General features: G+C 38.7%; 1 long non-coding RNA gene across 5 annotated transcripts in view; it reads right to left on the bottom strand.

Annotated features, from left to right (window-relative positions):
• Positions 1-234: 234 nt before the first annotated feature.
• LOC138842655 (uncharacterized) overlaps positions 235-6000 on the bottom strand; it is an 80244-nt gene continuing 74478 nt past the window's right edge. For all 5 annotated transcript variants that reach the window (XR_011377376.1, XR_011377379.1, XR_011377380.1 and 2 more), the window contains 2 exons: positions 2216-2317; positions 235-428 (listed from right to left, as the gene is read on the bottom strand). This is a non-coding gene — a long non-coding RNA (uncharacterized lncRNA). The remainder of the gene's footprint in view (positions 429-2215; positions 2318-6000) is intronic.

Below are 6000 nucleotides of genomic sequence, written 5' to 3'. Positions count from 1 at the left end.
ATATGAATTGTTTCGTTCAAGACCTATTTGCACCTCCCTCAGTTCACTGGATTATTCTGAATTTTATAGAGCACACATCAATTACCTGTAATGTGGGTTGGCAAACTTCTTCTATAAGGGCCAGATAGTATGTGCTTTAGGCTTTGTGGGTCATTGGGTCTCTGTTGCAACTATTGAATTCTGCTTTGTACCCCAAAAGCAGCCACAGACACTATGTAAATGAATGAGCATTGCTGGGTACCATTTATACTTTATTTAAGCACACTAAACATACATTTCATGTAATTTTCATGTGACATGAAATAGTTTCTTCTTTTGATATTTTTTCAACCATTTAAAAAGGTAAAAGCCGTTCTTAGTTTGCTGGTTGTACAAAAACAGGTAGCGGGCTGGATTTGGCCCATGTGCTGTAGTTTGCAGAGCTCCGACTTGGAAACAAAAAGGAAAAAAAAATGAGTGAGTTTTTGCGATGAAACTGCTTTAAAAATTATTTTTTTGTCCCTGAAGGTTCAAGAGGGAGAATTTTTTTACATGGCTATGATAGTAATAATAACAGCTAATACTTCTATAGCAGTTTCTATGTGCCTGATACTTTTTGAAGTACTTACCTCTATTTACTCACTTCATATTTAACTCATTACCTTATTATGAGAACTATTAAATAATTTGCCCCCATTCTCAGTGTTAGTGAAAATCGTAAGGTCAAGATGCAAACCCAAATGGTCTCATTCCAGCGTGGGTGCACTTAACTACAAGGCTAGTTTCTCACTTATGAGTCACATGCCCAGTGAAGCCTGCCATGTTGTTTTCGTGCTTGAGTGTTCTTCACCAGGTCTAGACAATTTAGCAGGGTGGTCTCATTTAGAACCTCTCTTCGAGGTGGTCTCTGAAGTCAGAGGGATGGAAAAATGCTGAGCAGTCTTTTATTTCAAGTCAATACATATTTTTTAAAAAATATTGAATAACATAATTTTAACAGGCAAACTGATCATCACAGGAAGGCTTCCAAAAAAATTGTTTAATGAGAGTGAAGAAAGAAAGCTTTATTGATTGATTAGTTGATTGATATTAAAGATAGGACAGGCTTCAAGGTTTTTATGTGTATTATTTGAATTAACAATAAAAAATGCTGTTGAAGTGGGTCCACTGGGGACTTGGTGGGTCTGACTGTCCTTGGGGACAATCTAATTTGCAAGTCACTAAGTAATCAAAACAGGGACTCTAGACCATAAGGAGAAATTGGTCATCAAAGACCCCAAGTCTGTGAAAATCTTCTCAAATATGTGGCCGATTGTAATCAGTCTCTGAAACAAGTTACATCTTATGTATATGTGTGGGTGTTTGTTGGGGGAGGACCATACTTCATTTGTGAGGGGAGAACAAGATGTACCCTACAAAAGGCTGTGTTCTGCTGAATTCTAGCTGTACCACTTTTGCATTTATTAACATTTGGGAAATTCCTTTCCCTCTCTAGCATCCAATTACTTCTCTGAAAAAAAAATAAGGATGATAATATTACTAAATTAACAGGTTTTTTGGAAAGAGTAAATGCACTAATGTATGTGCATTGCAAACTATAAAAGAACCATACATATATTCATCTTTTTTAATAAAGGCAATGGAAAAAGACAAATTCAAGCTGTACATTTTGGTTTAAATGTAAAGGAACTCTATTGCTGCCTGCATCAGCAAATTAAGATAAGACATTTGCTTTTTTTTTTGTTTCAACAAGAGCTATTCTATTGCAGGCAGTTTCTGAGATATGTGAAAATACAGAGTTGGTGTCACTTTGTAAATATCTTAGGGGATAGATTTTTGAAAATATTTGTTTTACATTCCTTTTAATGAGAAACATTTTCCCAGTTTTGGTCTGAACGTTTTATGTTTTAAAAGAAACTCAACTAAAGTTTCTAACTCTAACTAAACAACTCTAACTAAATACAACTCTAAATAAAGTTAGAAATGTGTGTGGTGGCCTCTTAAGGAAGGAGGCATGCTATTTGATAAAAATCTCAACACTTTTGGTTGTTCGTAGCTAGGGTTAGCATTCAAGAATAAGTTGATGTTTCATCCTTCTGTTTTGTGTCATTTAAAACTGCCAATGTTATTCTTTCCAAGGTTAACCTTTATTGTTTTTAGCTCACTCTGCTATCATCCAAAATTAAATTACTGGCTTTCTTCAAAATTATCTTATCTTTAATCAGATAAAATTTACCTTCTTTGTGGTTTCAAGATGAATAGGATGTACGATGGGAATCGGGCTTTGTGTTGATTGGAAGCGTAGCTCTTTGGTGGTAAGGATCTTGCTGGGTGATTTCTGTTAAATGTAAACACATGCAGAACAGAAAGAGAAACATGTTACACATCCGTATGTCTTAGCTAAGACTACCATAACAAAATACCAGAGGCTGGATGGTTTAAACAACAGACAGATTTCTCATATTCCTGGAGGCTGTGAAATCTAAGATCAAGGTGCCAGCCAATTTGGTTCCTGGTTAGGGCTCTCCTGATGGCTTGTAGATAGGTGCCTTCTCATTGTGTCTTCATGTGGGGGAAGGAGGGAGAGAGGCGGGGAGATAGAGTGGGGGAGAGAGGAGGGAGAGAGAGAAGGGAGAATGGGGGAGAGGGGGAGAGAATGAGAGAGAGGGAGAGGGAGAGGGGGGAGAGAGGGAAAGAGGGAGGGAGAGAGAGAGAGGGAGGAGAGAGAATGAGAGGGGTAGGGAGGGAGAGAGGGAAAGAGAATGAGAGGGAGAGAGAAGGAGGGAGATGGAGAGAGAGACACTAATCCCATCATGGGTCCTCCACCGTCATGATCTAATTACTTCCAAAGTCCCAACCTCTTAATACCATCACATTGGGGGTTAGGCCTTCAACATATGAATTTTAGGGAGAGCATGAATCAGTCCATAGCACTGTAGAGACCGCTTCTCTGCAGCAAATCCTCAAATGGGGTTGTTCTTGCGTGCTTTGGAGACAAAACATAATTGATTATTCCAAAGCTAGCCAAACAGCCACTACAAATTGAACTGTTGTGGAGGAACTAAATAGAAATTCATCCATGACTTTTGAAAACAAGCAAAGTGGTCATAGGACTCCCCCTGGTACAAGGATGATTCGGGGAAGGAATTGCTTGTGAATGCTTGTAAAATCTCATTTCGATACATTTGAGAGAAATGGAAGTAGCTCTGTTACATTCCAATTATATTTAAGTGGAATGTATTAGAGCACAGTGGTGGTGTTATTTACTTGATTTTGTTTATCTAAATAAAACAGGCATTCTGTTTCTATGTCCTCGTTTTGCTATTTCTTCCTTTTTTTCAATAACACGTCTTTTTCATCTCCTTTCCTCTGTACCATATTGAGGTACCTGCCTTGGAGATATTCTATCCCTGACCCCTAGTTCTGGCAATTTCCTCACTCTCATTCCTTTTCAACCTTCTCTACTCCTCTGGGTCTCTAATATAACAATACTGTAACAGTAGAAAGCACTAATTCTGAACCATAACAGTGTTTTCATTAAACAGATCAACTGCTAGGTGGACAGGGACTTGTGAACACATCTGTTCTACAGGATTTTTCATTTAATATAATTTTCTGAAACCACATCAGCAAAGTACTACTATGATAAACTGTCCCTGAAGACATGGATGTAGTTTTGCTAATCACAACTCTAAATCAAAATGCTATATAATCCTGGGATTCTGCTTGTATTTATTTGCTGCCTTCCGTATATGAAGGTAAACTCGGAGCTGGTGTTATCTAGTTGTGGATTTCATGTTTTTCCTTGCCCAGTCCTGGAGCTGGGCCTTTGTGGAGTTGCCTGGATCCCTTGGATCATTTGGCACACAGTGGTAAGGCTGTTGGCCTTGGTTAGGAGGAACATTTGTGGAAGAACATGCTTCTTTATGTCAAATTAACTATTAACTGCTTCTTCAAAAATTGTACCCACTTTAACCTCATTTGATAAAGTTATGATGGAGTTTATAAGATCCAATAGCATGAATAATATTGCTCTACTAGTTTGCCATTGGTTGGCTTGATGGAAGAGGTTAACATTATTCCTTGAATAATACTCCTTATTTCTTTTCCAAAGTCTTATAAAGTGCATCTGAGACCAAAGACACAATACAACTGTCTCTCTGACCCTGAATTTCAGATCAGTGAGACCCAAAAGGGATTGTGAGTATAGCAGCCCATACTGTGGACTATAATGCAGCTACCAAGGAGTGAGTTAGAGCTATGTGTCTTAATCTGTAGAGCTGTTAATGATGTATTAAGTGGATAAAAGCAAGTTATAATAATTATGATTATAGCCAGTCTTTATTGATAAGTTACTCTTGTTCAGTCATTGTGCTAAACACTTTAATTACATCATCCCACTAAATTCTTCCAACAATATGGGTAAACATTATTATTAATCCAACCTTTATATAAATGACATGAGGGCATGGAGAAATTAGGTGAAGTTGCCTAAAATCACACAGATGGTAAGGTCTCCAGAGTTCACCTGCATTATCACCTCATACATATGCATGAAAACAATGATATGATACTAAAGATTTTATAAAAAGCAATGGTCTCACCTCTACCCCTTTCTAATCAGCAGTTCTACTCCCCAAAGAAAAGCCCTTGTAATCATTTTTGTTTTACTTCTGTGTAACTTCACAACTCCAGATAATTATTTGATATAAAAAAAATTAGGTGCCACTTATTGATTTATTTATTTCATGATGATAAAGGATTAGCTCACTCATACCACGTGATTCCCCCCTTCCCTTCCTCTCATTAGTCTTTTTATGTTATTATCATTCTACTTCTGTTGGTCATCGTTGCAACTTTATTTTCTTTTTTTAATGCTAAAGTTAATCTTTTTTTTTTTTTTTTTGGCTGCATTGTGCCTTTGTTGCCCCATGCGGGCTTTGTCTAGCTGCAGCGAGCAGGGGCTACTCTTCGTTGCGGTGCACTCATTGCATTGGCTTCTATTGTTGTGGAGCACAGGCTCTATGCACGTGGGCTTCAGTAGTTGTGGCGCATGGGCTCAGTAGTTGTGGCACATGGGCTTAGTTCCTCTGCAGTATGTGGGATCTTCCCAGACCAGGGCTTGAACCTGTGTCCCCTGCAGACAGACTCTATTGGCAGGCAGATTCTTAACCACTGCGCCACCAGGGAAGTCCCGTTGCAACTTTAAATAACAGTGTAGTGCTTTGTTTTTTGCATTTCCTAAATTTTATCACAACTCCCTCCCTCTACATTCTCTATGTTAACACCCCTGACTTTCCCCTTCTTGTTCCCTCCTCTCCTCTCTCACCATTGCCAGGATCTTTAACATTCATGTGGTTCTGCAAATATCATCAAGAGTTCTGCGGTTGTCTTGCAGTTGATGTGGAAAGTTGAAAACCGCTAGCTGGAGTTTACATAGCTGTGAGGGTGGGTTATTCTTGGACCATGTAGGAACTAGACTGAATTTCCTTCTCTTCAGGCCCAGTATCTCCAGCCTTGAGTGGAGGTAGGTGGGTGACCAAGGTACAGGGCCCAATGAATGCTGTTGTTCTGAGTAAAGACCATTCGTGAATCCCCTATTTTCAGCCCATTTCTCACCCTTGTTCCCTCTGAGCCCTGATCTGCAGTCTCCTGTATTCCAAAGAGCTGATCTTCTCCAATTTTCTATGCAGTCCTTCACGGACTTAGTGCTATTAAAAACTCTGCTGAAATCTGTAAATATTTTATCTGCTTCTACTAATATTTTATTTGTTCACATTTTAATTACTTGAATGGATAAAAAAGTGTGGTTAAGACAACCTAGATCATAGCCTCTCAGAGGGAAGTCCGGATGTCTTTTTTCCCTATGATTTATGAGCCTAGCACGGCCTCTTTTAACACTTTGGAGAGTAAGCTCCTCGGGATCCTTTGGATCTTTGAAGAAGCCTCCTAGGAGAGTTGACAACCACACTTCTAAGATTGCTGATCTTGGCAACCATTAAATTAAAAGCTAGAGTATTC

This window comes from Globicephala melas, chromosome 4 (genome assembly GCF_963455315.2).
Source record: "Globicephala melas chromosome 4, mGloMel1.2, whole genome shotgun sequence".
Taxonomy (NCBI): Eukaryota; Metazoa; Chordata; class Mammalia; order Artiodactyla; family Delphinidae; genus Globicephala; species Globicephala melas.
The sequence above is the reverse complement of the archived record's forward strand: the minus strand, read 5'-3'. Positions and strand labels throughout refer to the sequence as shown.